Genomic DNA, 14,402 nt, shown 5'->3' with positions numbered 1-14,402 from the left:
TTCTTTTCCAGTAGAACACTTAAAATCCAGGATTTATATCATTTCAATATCGGGTCATTTATGTATCAGTTAAACTCAGGTGGTCTCCCTGATGTGTTTTCTTCGATGTTCGTCAAAAATACTGAAGTTCATTCTTACCCTACTAGACAAAAAGATTCTTTTCATCTTTCTCCTGTACGGACCGTATCTGCTTTAAAAACAATAACCACTACAGGACCTAAATTTTGGAATGAGTTGGATAGAGAAATAATCCAATCCCAGTCTCTCTATTCATTTAAGCATAAACTTAAACTAGTTTTTCTGAATTCATATCTATAGCTATTCTTCAATCCTCCTCGACATTCTCTGATCATGCTTCACATTACTGACATTATCGATTATGTAACATGTGCCTCGCTCGTGATTTCTGTATTATCTCCTGAACTTCCTTTGTACACATTTGGTATCTCTGCTATTGTACACTGCATCTGACTTGTACCTCGCTCGGGTGATCACGCAACTCTCAAGAAGTCTTGTGCCGCGGACATTGTTTTCTTTGTTTTTTTCTTTTTCTTTTTACTTTTTGGCGATTATATTTCTCCAATTCACAAATTGTCATTCCTTTAATTACATATACCAAGTAAGAAATAATCTCACATCCGCATCTGGGAATCTACACCCTACAAGCAATGCTTCTATGTAGATTCCTCATATTTCACATGTTTTATTGTCTTATAAGCTGTACTTGACAATTCATCCAGGCTTTTGTATTGTGATGTTTATGTTTTATGTATTTCTTGAAATGTGGAATATGGAACAATAAAAAACAACAACAACAAAACAAAAATAACAAATTATTTTTGAATTTTGCTACTCTAAGTTTCTATTCTTTTTCTACGAACTCATGCAGTAATGCCACTATTAACGTTCAAACTTTTCTCGTGTGTTTTTTTTTTCTGTCGATCCTCTTCTTCTTTTTTTTCAAAGGAATTGCATACCTTTCTTTTCAATACGATGACGACGAAGATTTGAAGGGATTTGTTCTCGGCCTTGTCTTGAGTTGTTTCGCCTTCGGTACTCTAAGTAAGTGTGTGTTTAATCGAAAGCATTCGTGCAGGCTCGTTTGATAAAAGTATTTCAATATAGACAGATCAAAGCGTCACGACCAAGAAATTGCATCAGTGGACTATACAACTCAACTGAATGTTTTGCTGCGGGAAGGTCATAATTTCTGGGTTTGATATCTGTTTGAAAAGAAAAGTAATGAAACCATTTATTTTATCATTGATCTTACCTGCGTTTAAATGCAAAGCGGTATTATCAATTTTGTATGATCTAGTAGATATCCACAAATGCCCACAAATTATTGTGCCTGCCTCTATACCGATCTGAATTTCAACACGGATTTGTTAAAAAGAAATCATGACCTTTGAAATCATAGGGTAATAGAAAGGAAGTACTTGTTTATTAGACTCGTTAGATGGGATGATCTACAAACACATAACAGCGTTCGTAGATTAATCTATCAACTGATCACTGATTGTTATCTTGCAGTTGGCCCACCCTTTGGCTCGATACTTTATGCATTTTCTGGTCAGGCTTTACCGTTTCTTATTCTTGCTGGGACCATGCTTCTTCTCTTAGGTAAGTTTTACTTCATACCCTATTCACCATTATGTACTAAAGATAGCATTTTCCCCTGTTTCTGGTTCAACCCATACGGCACACTTAAGCAGGTGCATAATTGTGGTGCTAATGATTACAAGCATAATGAACGAGGGACGATGGAACGATGAACGCACAAGAAACAGACGTATAATTTTTTCATTTTTTTTCCATCTTTACAGTTCTTCATCCATTTGCTATCTCTCGTTATGCTGCACCACCTTCTGAAGGAAAGAAACACTCTGCACTTTCTGTCGCCAGAAATCCCTACATCCTCATAGTGTCAGGTATATAATACCTATGCCTTTATGCTTTTTTAGTATTTTCACAATTCTCGTGTTTTTGTTTGTCCTGTTTTGTTTGGCAATGAGAAACATTTTCCTTTTTGGAAGGAGGGGAAGCTAGGGACACTGGAAACTATCAGATTTAAATGCTTTTTGAATTGGACCTATCTTTTAAGTTGAAAAAAGATCATACTCAGTATTTGGAGCAGTCTCCCATATGTTGAAAGTCTTTTTAATTGAAATGAGATAACTATTTAAACTCAATCTTCCTGTTGTCACATCTTAAAGGTCTTGTTTACCTTTGGGAGCAGTGATTTTAAAAAGGTTCAAGATATCACTTTTGATGCGTAAGGGTAGGTCAGTAGTATCACAAAGCATCCTACCATATACATTTTTTTTTTTTGCAGTAAAGCCTAAAATATAAGGAGATATCACTATTTTTCTCAGTAAACCATAACTGTATACGGTTTAGTCTGGAAACATTTTTATTATAACTATTGTTCACATTTTGTATATTTAACAATACTTAACATCGATTATACTGGTTCAAATTTTTACAATGGTTGTTTCTATCCCTAACTCACATTTTAGAACTATTTTGAAGCACTAACGCTGGTTTTTGTTTCATCTGCAAATGGTAAATTATGCCTTTAATGGTGTGGTTCTATTACATGGCCTACCATTTACGAGAGAGAATGAAATAGTTTGACATTGTGAAATAGACGGAATTCCCTTCTTCCTCACCATACATTTCAAAAAGTACTAAATTCTTACAAGTTTAACGTTAAAATCGATAAAGCATGATAAAGGCCACAGACATTGCAAATTGTATATAACAGAGAGATCTGTATAAAGAATGACTGTATTTGTTTGATTGTTTTGTTTTAGTTGGGTTTTTGTTTTTGCCATTGTTTTTCTGCTGTCAAAAAAAAGTATTTTCCTTCTCTTATCAATTATGAAGATTTTTTTTTGTGCGTTACTTTTATTTTGCAGTAATTCATTTCATTTCGCTTCATTTCATTCCATTTATCTGCCTTGTTCCATATTCGAATATAACACAATGATAAAATAATACCATAAAACATAAATACTAGTGAAAACCATAAGATCGGAGTTATAAAAACAAAAGACAAATAAAGTTCTACGAAATAACATCTTTTGGGGGAGGTACAAAACAAGCGACACTAACATGTAACAGTTAGGGGCATGATGACAAGCATTGTCTGTTAATTGGAAATAAAGTCCTCGGGAAAATACGTTCGATCCGATAGTTCATTAGATTTGAATATTTGTCATTGAAGTATCTGAGAAAGATTTGGAGAGAAAAAAAAATAGGTAAGATTCGCCGGGTACAGTTATAGTAAACGATGTCACATAATAAATGCGCAATTACATATAATTTACACGTGATATTACATTTATTACCATATTATGATGGTCGTGTTACACTTGGGTAGCTAAACATAGATAATGTACACACAGTTTCTCGCAAGTGATATGCAGAGTCATTGTTTCACTCTGTCACCCAGTTCAACACATCATGTAATCTTAAAGAAAAGACAAACGGGACTAAAGATGCTTGTATCGGCATTCAATTTCAGGTGCTGACATCATTGTCTTCTCCGGAATGGCTTCAGTTGCAACCACTTTACCTATTTATTTGCGAACGCGACTTTCTGTTCCAGAATGGGAAGTCGGTGAGCATTATTACGACGTGAAGATCACTTTAAGGATGTCCTTAGATATCACTCTCTTTCGAAATCAAAGTCTTATTTTTAGGGGAATACTAAGAGTCTTAATAACAGGGAAAACCATCAATAACCTTGCATGTCAAACGCGTGTCCTTTCATTGCCTTTGATGATTGTTTTGTATGAGGTGTATTGATGATTTTGAAGTGTAGCAAGATTTGTTTTAGATTGCAATGACTAAAGTGTTGTCAAAAGAGGGTCTTAACAAGTTTTCAGGATGGCGGTCATGTCGGAATAGCATGTTGATATTTCACATGTATTCTATACCATGTAAATTTCATCAACTAGCACTAAACAGTAAACTTTTGTATTGAAATGGGTTGAACGAGAGAGGAAATAAAGACAAAATATTAGCCAAATTAATTCCAGTAACTTGTAACCAAATTTAAATTCGTGGACCACATCCATACCTCTTTGAAATTTTGGTATCACCAATCTTATCAACAGTGTATCTGTGTGCTTGTGCTGAGTTGTTTTTTATTTCTGTTTTGCTTTGTTTTGTCTTGTCTTTTTTTTTTTTTTGCTCTGAGTAGAAATCAAAGAACCTTATCCCCTTTATCAGGTGTGACCTTTATACCTACCAGCGTCATCCCTCTGGTTATTGGTCCTTTACTTGGATACTTCAACAGGAAGCTGAAAAGGTATGGTCTGGTGACGAGTCTAAAACCTAGAGTAGTGTTTTATCCTTTAGTATTTTCACATGCCAGACCGTTTCTACAACTATTTTTTTTCTATTTATCATAATCATTGATTGATTAATTTCCATACTTCTTTACTTATCTATTCATTTAACTATCTATTCACTTACTATATCGGATTATGAGGCTGACCGTTTTTCATCAAGAACTCCGATGAAAAGAAAACGGAATTGATATGCCGTTTAGTTAGGTAATACAAAGTGGCCATTTAGGAATATTATGAAAATGATGTCAGGCGGCTATGCTCTAACTTGATTGTCAAAAAATTTGGCAATGTTTTTGATCGAAGCGATTTTACACTTATTATTAGTTTAAAGGGTATTTTCAGAGCTGAAATTAAACACATGTGGCAATAAGGTAATAGTGATGACATAATTATATAATGCATTTTTATTGTTTTTCCCCATGCCAAAATATTGCAGATGGATCTGGATGAGTGCCAGTATGTTACTCATGGCTGCGGCTATCTCCACGGTATGTAAAATCAGTTACGCTTCGATTGGATACAAGAGAGAAGTAACGGTGGCGGATAAAATTTTGGTTATGATTTTCTTGTAGCCACATATGTAGTCAAACATAATATCAGCTATAGATGCTTATGAGAATAGCATAATACTTATGATAACAATATACTTAAAAATACTTACATATTTTGATGTTTGATGTTTCATACTTTTTGTTGTTATTTTTCCAGTGCCTATAGCAGTAAAAATACCAAAACCACCACCTGGAAATTAAATCATTGTCACAGTCAATCAGAATTTGCATTCCAGTTTTGCTTCTAATATAACATGTGCAGAGATTGAAAACACACACACACACACACACACACACACACACACAAACATACATAACACAGAGACATATGCGGCTCAACTTTAAATCTCAAGTTGATCACTGTTGGTATTATATAGGCCTACAAATGTGCTGAGAAATTAAAGGCATGACAGAAGCGTAGAAAACATTTCAGTAAGGCTGAACGAGTTCTTATCATTTTTTTATGATATACTAAAGTCAATATGTTGCCGTCCCTTCGTGTATTTAGAATCGTAATTCTCAAATTGTCATTAATAGATTCCATTTGGCCATAAGGTCGTATACATCATACCGTCCATGAGCGCATTGGGTACCGCCATAGGTGAGTCGTACATAAGATAGTTTGTACGTTATTCTTCAATTATAGGCCTAATATTTGTCCCTTCTAATGCAACCAAATCGAATATGCGTATGTTACGCAAAAGGGAAATTTTTAATCATGGTCACCATGTATCATGAGGGCAGTTTGAAAAAAAAAATATGGAAAAATGAATGCTCATAATGAAAGTTATAAAGTTGAATTAAAAGAACTCATATCCTGAACAACCACATCGGTCACAATCATATAGATAGCTACTATATGGTTGTGATGTCATATCCTCACAACTCCAATTTGCATGTAAAACATATCATTCATTCATCAATATTTTGTGAACACAAGTTTTCTTTTGTTGCGATGGCTTAGTCTTCTAATAAGCAATTTGCTGAGGAAGGTATTATTGTTGTTCTCATTTAGTCAAGTTCAGTGAAGTTTTGACTTTTCATTGAAGTCAACATGACCTGGATGAATTCGAGTATTTTGTTTTCTTTCATATGTGACTCGATTACAAAAGAAAAAGAGTAAAATGCTCACTTGAACCATGAAAGTTAAGTATAAAAAAGTACTGACACTGTGTGCATGTACATGCTCTAGAATCGTACGCCTAAACAGAAAAAAAAAATGGACAACATTGCTAACATCTATCATAATGACATTAAAAATTGTATGGTCCGACAGACAGAGTGCTATCATCCTTGATATATTATGATTTTTTTTTTTTTTTTTTTGTATTCCTGTTTTGAATATTAGCACCAGTCCCTTCTTCAAGATGACTCTGCTGTAAATTTCCCCCAGCATTGATCGATGTGCACCGATTTTGACATCAAAGTATTTTAAGTTGTCGAAGGCTATGGGCGTCGGAATCTTATTATCAATTTCTTGAGACAAAGATCCAGAGCCTTGTACCGCAAAGAACATATCATGTGAGAGATAAGCAGTGTGATTCATAACATTGTCGCTTGATGAGAGGAGCTTATTGGCGTCACATGTAAGACCAGACTCGCGTTTTTCAATGCCTAGCAAAAGCTTTAGTAACCCTGCGCCAGATGCCATGGGTGAGATGATTAGAACTGGAAAATGTTTTGCCCCAACAGCCATCTCGGATACCACGACCATGATGACTGTATTTCGGATCGTCGACCTCTGGTACGATGGAGCCCGCACCGGAGCCTCTGCCGTCTTCATTTTTACATTTTGCCTCGGGTACATGGCAGGTAGGTGAATCACTTCTGTCATTTCTGTATAGAGTATAATGCAGAGAAATAATGTCTTCAACCTCATCACGCAGTAGCACATGGTTCAGCAACCTATGAGGTTTCATGGAAATCAGCGACTGCATAGCGAATCAGTGACATCTAAAGTTTTACTTAGATTATCAAAAAAAGGAACCGAAAGAACATGTTGTTAACGTCAATGCACGTGATTATTTGCTTTTGAATGTGATGTTATACATGTATTTGTCATTCTTGTTGGCGTTTATCAAATACCTCCACAACAGTAAAACGGTGATATATAATTTTTCCAGAGAAGCTATTCAAAGTACACGTGTCCCGTGTATTCCAGACAAACGCAATTATTTCTTTATCAAATGGTTTTATCATATAGTACTGCAAGAATAACATTTATCTTTAACTTGAATTTTCCGTGGCAGATATTTTCACAACCGTTCTGCAACATTTCCAGTATAGCGCAGCTTTGCGCCGCGTGCGAGAGCATCTTTATTTTAATTTTTTTTTTTTTTTTTTTGGGGGGGGGTGGTTCTTGTTTTGTATTCTTTTAAGTGCTAAATCAGAATGTAGACCTATGTACTCTTAGACCAGGTTTTGATCATTGCATAATACGGAACTCTATCTATGTAGTAGAACATACCTGTCCTGTTGCTGTAGAAACTTTGCTCCTCTCATCTCAAGCATGTACACATGAATAAACTGAAAAAACAGGACAGCGACAATCATAATACAAGACCGCTCAATTCTTTTCTTCTCCCATTCATTTAGATTTCTTCTTCTCGATTCATTCGCAGGTTCGTTGTTTGCTGGGTTAATAGTCAGAGAAATAGGATTCAGCTGGTAAGACTCTTCTTCTCGTATCAGATGGGGCATGCTAATCATTACTCTTTCTATATCGACTTTCCGAAAACGTCGGTCCTGTTTTGATGGACCAAAGCTGTCTTCATCTTAAAAGAAAAACAAAAACACCGTGGAATCAATGCAAGTTTAAAATTCATTAAACCTAAAGAAAAAAAAAATGGGAGACATTCTCTGATTGTGTCGCACACTTTACCACTTGTAATACATATTATATAGACGATGTTCACACGTCGAGATGCTCAGACTTCCAATTATGTCCAACGTTTACCAGATACCATTTCTAGTGAAAACATACAAAAATGAAAAAAAAAACACACAAACAAACGAATAACGTCTCGTTCAAAGTGCATACAAATATAATCTCGTTACATTCCTTGTCTAAAAAATGTTGTCTGCTCACTTCATAACGCACACAAGTGGACTTGAGAATTATGAACAGAGTGATATCAAACAGATCAAGTCAATTTTGAGTACCTATTCAAAGGTTGAAACATTATAACTCAAATACTGTACAAACACAAAGTGGCACACACGAGCACTCAACCCTATGATATGTGTATGTGTGATTAACTTTTCATGGGGACGTATACTATTGAAGTACACTGTTTATTAATGTGTATTAGCGCGTATATACATTGTAGTAAAATTATGAAGCAGATCCTGATCAAATGATTGGCTGTGAGCGTACACGTGACCAGACATTTATTTTGCGTGACAATAAGTTTTGCTAATCGGACCGGTCATTCGTACAAAGTATAATGACCGGTCACCTGCCCCTTTTGTATTTTTTTTCTAATCAGAAAATTGATTTCTTTTATTGATCCATTTGTGTGTGTGTGTGTGTGTGTGTGTGTTTATTTGTGTGTGGTGGCGGTATAGCAATTTCCCTAAAATACATCAGTTATATCAAATTCACGTTGCATAGAAAAGTTTGGGGAATATTAAAATGAAATGAAAAGAAATACAAGACTTCTCTAACTCTAACTAGAAATAGAAACATTGTGATATTGATTATGTTTGTGTATCATTGTGCCACAAACAGGACCATGTGGACCGTTGCCATAGCAGCTGTGGTATATTCCCCCCTCTGCTTCCTGCTCAGTAAGATACCTGAAGAAGACGTTCAGAGACCCATGGAAGGAGAACGACAGGTTCTTCTTCCTCCTGTTCAAGTTTCTACCGAAACGATTGAACAACAGACATGTCCAAGGTTTCCTGAGTAATGAGTCATCTTCAGATTTTTGAAAGAGTCATCCAGGCTGAGATGTATGAACCATGACTAATAATAGGACTGTTTGGAAAGAGAGAAAACAGATAAACTTAATAGCATCCTATATGCTGGTGATATTTCTTGTGGGTATGAAGATTTCATTTCGATCAGAACGAAGTGAAAAAAAATACGTGCAAATGCAGTGGATTCTCTTGAATATAAGGAAAGTTTTAGTTTGAAATTTCTTGTTGATCGAGTGTACATGTGCACAATTTACATTCATGTGCATTTGACATGGATGCGATGGGCAGTTTATTGCTAGAGGCCTGAGTTGACTGGATGATACGTGTAACAAATTTAAGAAAAAAAAAATAAATCAAGTTGAATTGGCTGTTTGCCCATATTTACCCACTGAAAAGTTATACAGAAGATATTAATTGTGCACCCTCTGGTAGAACAGTGGCAACACTGAAGAGGCTATACACTGGGTAAAGAAGACATATATATAGTGCGATAAGAAAAGGACATCACGGACATAGCTAGTTCAACGTATAGTGTACTTTATTCCCAAGCTTTCGGTCTTTTTAAGACCTTCATCAGGGCTGTGAATTGATACTCAAAATGACTGGTATTAACATGGCTGCACTCGTTAGCAGTATAAGTCTATCTAACATACAAGTATATAATGACCATGTCATCAATTGGTTCGTAGTTGTACAACAAGATACAATAATAATATACAGAATGATTTCATATTATTGGATACATTTCATAAAAATAGATGTATTACTTCTTGCAGAGTGTACATGTCAGTAAATAAGCTTAAATAGATGACCCATGTAGATTTGCAATCAATGCAGTCTGTAATGGGATATGTGCGATTTGTGGTGGTACTTGTGAATGAGTTTATTTCTGTAATGTGTTGGTGTAGAGTGCATTTTGTTTGATTTGCATTTATATTGCTTCTTGCACATCGTTAAAACAGAAAACACGCTCTACACACGACCCAACCACACTCGCTCAGAAATACGAACATTCAATACACAACCAAAACACCTCCAATACACAAGCCACTTCAACCTCCCAGAACACAACCTCAACTCCTTACTATAACTGCCAACTAACTAATTAAGAAGAAGACCCGCTCCGTGACTCTATCCCGTGAATCTTACATGATAGCCAAACTAAATAAAAACAAACAAACAAACAAACTTTACAGCCGAATGGCATTAATGTTGACCCTCAACCACCTGATCATTAACTGCACATAACTTACGCAAGAATGTGATACGCACGCACCCACACGCCAACACACACATACACACACGAGCAGACACATTAGACCCACACAGACACCACCGCAAGCCCCTATATTCGCCACCAACAAGGTAAACTCTTATTTTGTCATGTGAATCATTCACATTTCTTTTTTTATACTCTTTGTGGCATTCCTCATTATGTTATGTTATTGGTTTATAATACGTAAACGACTAATTCTGTTATGTTATTAATATTATTCATGTCACAATATTACGCGATAGCTAGAAGACGACGCATGGCTGTGGTCCTGCGTTACACGTAGAATACCACAACGTCCGGTCTTCCACTGGTGTCATATTACTTATGCTCTTTATTATTGTCAACGGTATGAAAATGTTTAGCTCTATATTATTACTATATAGTCTTATTTAAAGTATACAACACGAAGATATTAAATTGGCGCTATTGTTGTATACGCTAATTATAGCCAATAACATCCACGGGAATGTTCAGTCTGATATAATGGTATCTTTATGAAAGTACCCAATAATATGGACTTATCATTGCATTTTGTTGTATACGAACCCATTGACATGGTCATTGTAGACTCATGTTATAGTTATATTTAGACTTAAACAAACGAGTGCAGCCATGGTAATACCGGTTACAGTTCGTTATCCCGAAGGTTCGTTATTCCGAAGATTCGTTGTTCCGAAGGTTCGTTAGTCCGAAAATGTGATAAGGTTTGTTATTCCGAAGGTTCATTAATCCGAAAATGAAATAAGGTTTGTTTAATATTCCGAAGGTTCGTTACGGATCCTATTTCATTGTCGGATCAACGAACCTTCGGAATAACGAACCCTATTTCATTTACGGATTAACGAACCTTCGGAATGACGAACCCTATTTCATTTTCGGATAAACGAGCCTTAAGAATATCTTCTTCTTCTTCTTCTTCTTCCGATTAAGTCTGCCTCCTTCAATAGACTGAAGATTCTTGCAGACTGTGCTATTTACATTATACTACAATTTATTTACAGATATTTACAAGCACATATAAAATTTGACGAAAATAACTAGCCACTGTGATCAACCGTTAGACGGTTTCGAAATGATCCCACAGATGGCGCTGAAACAATTTCTGACGACAGGGAATTCCAGTTCCTTACAGTTCTTGAACGAATGGCGATGCGATTCAGTTCTCGAGTATGGTACCTGATAGGATTGTGGTTGCGAGGCTCTCTTCAACTGAGTAGCCTGTTTAATAATATAGTCCTGTGCTGAAAGAGGAGTAAGATTATTGTGTATTTTGTACATCATAATTAGCCTGTCATTTTTTCTGCGTTGTTCCAGAGTGGTCCAATCAAGTTCTTGTAGCATTTTGGTGACACTTGAGGTGTTATGGTAGCGATTTAAAGTGAATCGGGCAGCTCTTCTCTAGACCATTTCCACTTGGTGGATTAGGTTCTTGGAAGATGGGTTCCAAACTGAACCCTATCGAACCCTATTTCATTTTCGGATTAACGAACCTTCGGAATAACGCCACAAATGTTCGGATTAACAAACCCTTTTTCATTTTCGGATTAACGAACCTCTAGGTATAGGGAATTTGTGTGTTTCGGATTAACGCACCTTCGGAATAACGAACAGTACCCGATAAGACCAGTGAGTCATTTTGTGTCTCACTTTACAGCCCTAATGGAGGTCTTAAAAAGACCGAAAGCTTGGAAATAAACTACATATACGTTGAATTTTAGCTACGTCCGTGAATGCCCTTTTCTTCTCGCACTGAATAAATAATAATGGAGGAGCTATACTGGTTCTGTGCACGGTCGGGACCCTTCTCGCAATATATTCAGTTCAATTCAATTCAATTTAAACTTCATTTGATTTTTCGAAAGTAACATAAACATTTCACCTTCTTTGGTAACAGAGAATAAAGTTGCATAATCGAAACAAAGTAAACTGAGAAAAATATAATTGTGGAACGTTGGAGTAACAAATACGTCGTCATGAAAATTGACTGACTGAAGTGATAAGGACGATATAACAATACGCAAAACATCGAAAAATATTGAAACAAAGGAAGGGAAAACTGACCGGAAACAAAGGATTGCTCAAAGTTTTCACAATATATATATATATATATATATATATATATTATGGCATATTATATAGCATCAAGTGCGAATGCAGTCCAGCATCATTCGCATTTCCTCGTTGAGTGCAATACACAAGAGGTTTTCTGTGTAAGCTACAAGTATACGTCGGGAAAATATGGGTACTAAACCATGACACCTCTCTCGCTTTACCACCGCCCGAGATCCGATCCACAAATACTCTGTATAACATATCAAGTGAACGTATGTAATAAGGCAAATCGTTATATGACAATATAATATGCGTGAAAATAAGATATATGTGATATGTATTATACATGTGTACATAATGTCACATGCGTAGAACGATATTCAGAAAATAAATCAGAGAAAATTCATAATTGATTTGCCAATTTGAGAAGGCAGTGAAAATAATGTTACCCTTAACGTACATCAGTAACAAGTCAAGGCAATGTGTACTTTAAAAAATAGAATAAATCTTCAAATTTTTTTCACATCGTTCTGCGCATGTAACATCACTATCTGTGATAGGCTTCTCATTCAGCGGTTATGACACTGAAACTGAAAAGATCAAATTTGCAAACATTATTTACTTTTGTAATTTTGGCTATATCGTTTCAAAAGGATTTTTTTTTTTTAATCGTCAGAGAGACAGTTTCAAAGGACTATACCCTGATACAATATTGTGAATTTGAATGTTTCAGCTCGTGGTAGGGGAGGGCGATAATTCTTATTTCTTGAATTTTACGCAGGACGAGAGAAATCAAATGAAAATGGCTTTAAAATGAAATTGGTATATCATTACTGGAACAATTATGCATAAAAATACTTGTTTGTAAGATAACAATTACTTGAATGGGTAGTACCATCATTCGCGAAAACAACTGCTTTGATGATGCTGAATGATGACATAACGTTACCATTTTCTTTTTGTAACAACAATATACAACTGAAATAATACTTGGATGAAATTCCCCAGATTAACAACAATAACTTAGATGCGTTCATCATTTAATGTCACTATACTCACTGATAAAGATTGTAATCTTCCTAGTATGCCAATATTTCTTGACATTGTATTGCATGACAATTTCTCATGAATAAATAAACCAAAAATGTAATTTTGATATGCGAGCAATAATTCTATTATCACGTAAAAATGCATCATTAACGAAATATGTATTAAATGTAATAAAATTTGTTTTCATTATACTTTCTATCTACATATTTTTGCTTGCATCCAATAAAACCATTTTCCAACTGAAAATTTACATTGCATGTATCTAAAAGATGTGGTAAATTGGGAATTGATTGCAATACGTATTGCAAACAAATCCCGATATGTGCATTCGTATCATCAGCAAATAAATCATAAACACATCTGAACATTTCGGCAAATCATTGGAATATTTGCAATCAATTATGTATCTGTAACATCTTCACCATCAAGTTTTATTGATGCTATACCAGGCTTTCTATATTCTTTTCAAAGTAACTTATTTATTTATTGCCAGGTTTTTTCCGGCATTATCTTGAATATCATAAAATTAATCGTAATAAAAATCAATTTCGCTTGTGTGATTTGTTGTAGGTGACGTAATTTCAAAACTATTTATAGACGTTTTACGAAACTGACTTGGATTCTGTTAGATCCTTATATATATATATATATATATATATATATATATACATATATATGTAGGCGCCCTATATATATTGATAACAAAGTTTCATCAGATCTTGTGCATGAACACTTTGTTTGTATTTTTCTTTTTGATTTACTTTTCTTTAATCTCTGAAAATATATCACTCCAAAATACACTGATATATGAATTACGTTAATTATCTACATCATTTGATAAGTACGCACTCAGACCCTGTACCTCAGTACGAAATCTGTTTAAAGTTTCATCTTCTATAGGCTTGTAATACGTACTGCAAATGAACCATTGGAACCTTGTCCTGATGTCGATATTAAAAAAAAAAAAAAACCAGAAAATGCAAGAGCTGGTAATTTAACTTTTTAATTATCATTTCATTCTATTAATTTATTTGTTCCCATATCCAAATAATACAAAATAATCACACAAGTTGTATAACCAATTTGTGCAAAAAGGTGAAAATAAATAACTGACACATTTTAATACAAACAACAATATTGTAGTACATTTGCAGCTGCACCTACAAACACATATAAAGACACAAGATTTAC

Source organism: Diadema setosum, chromosome 19, assembly GCF_964275005.1.
Source record: "Diadema setosum chromosome 19, eeDiaSeto1, whole genome shotgun sequence".
Classification (NCBI taxonomy): Eukaryota; Metazoa; Echinodermata; class Echinoidea; order Diadematoida; family Diadematidae; genus Diadema; species Diadema setosum.
This window is presented reverse-complemented; position numbering follows the sequence as displayed.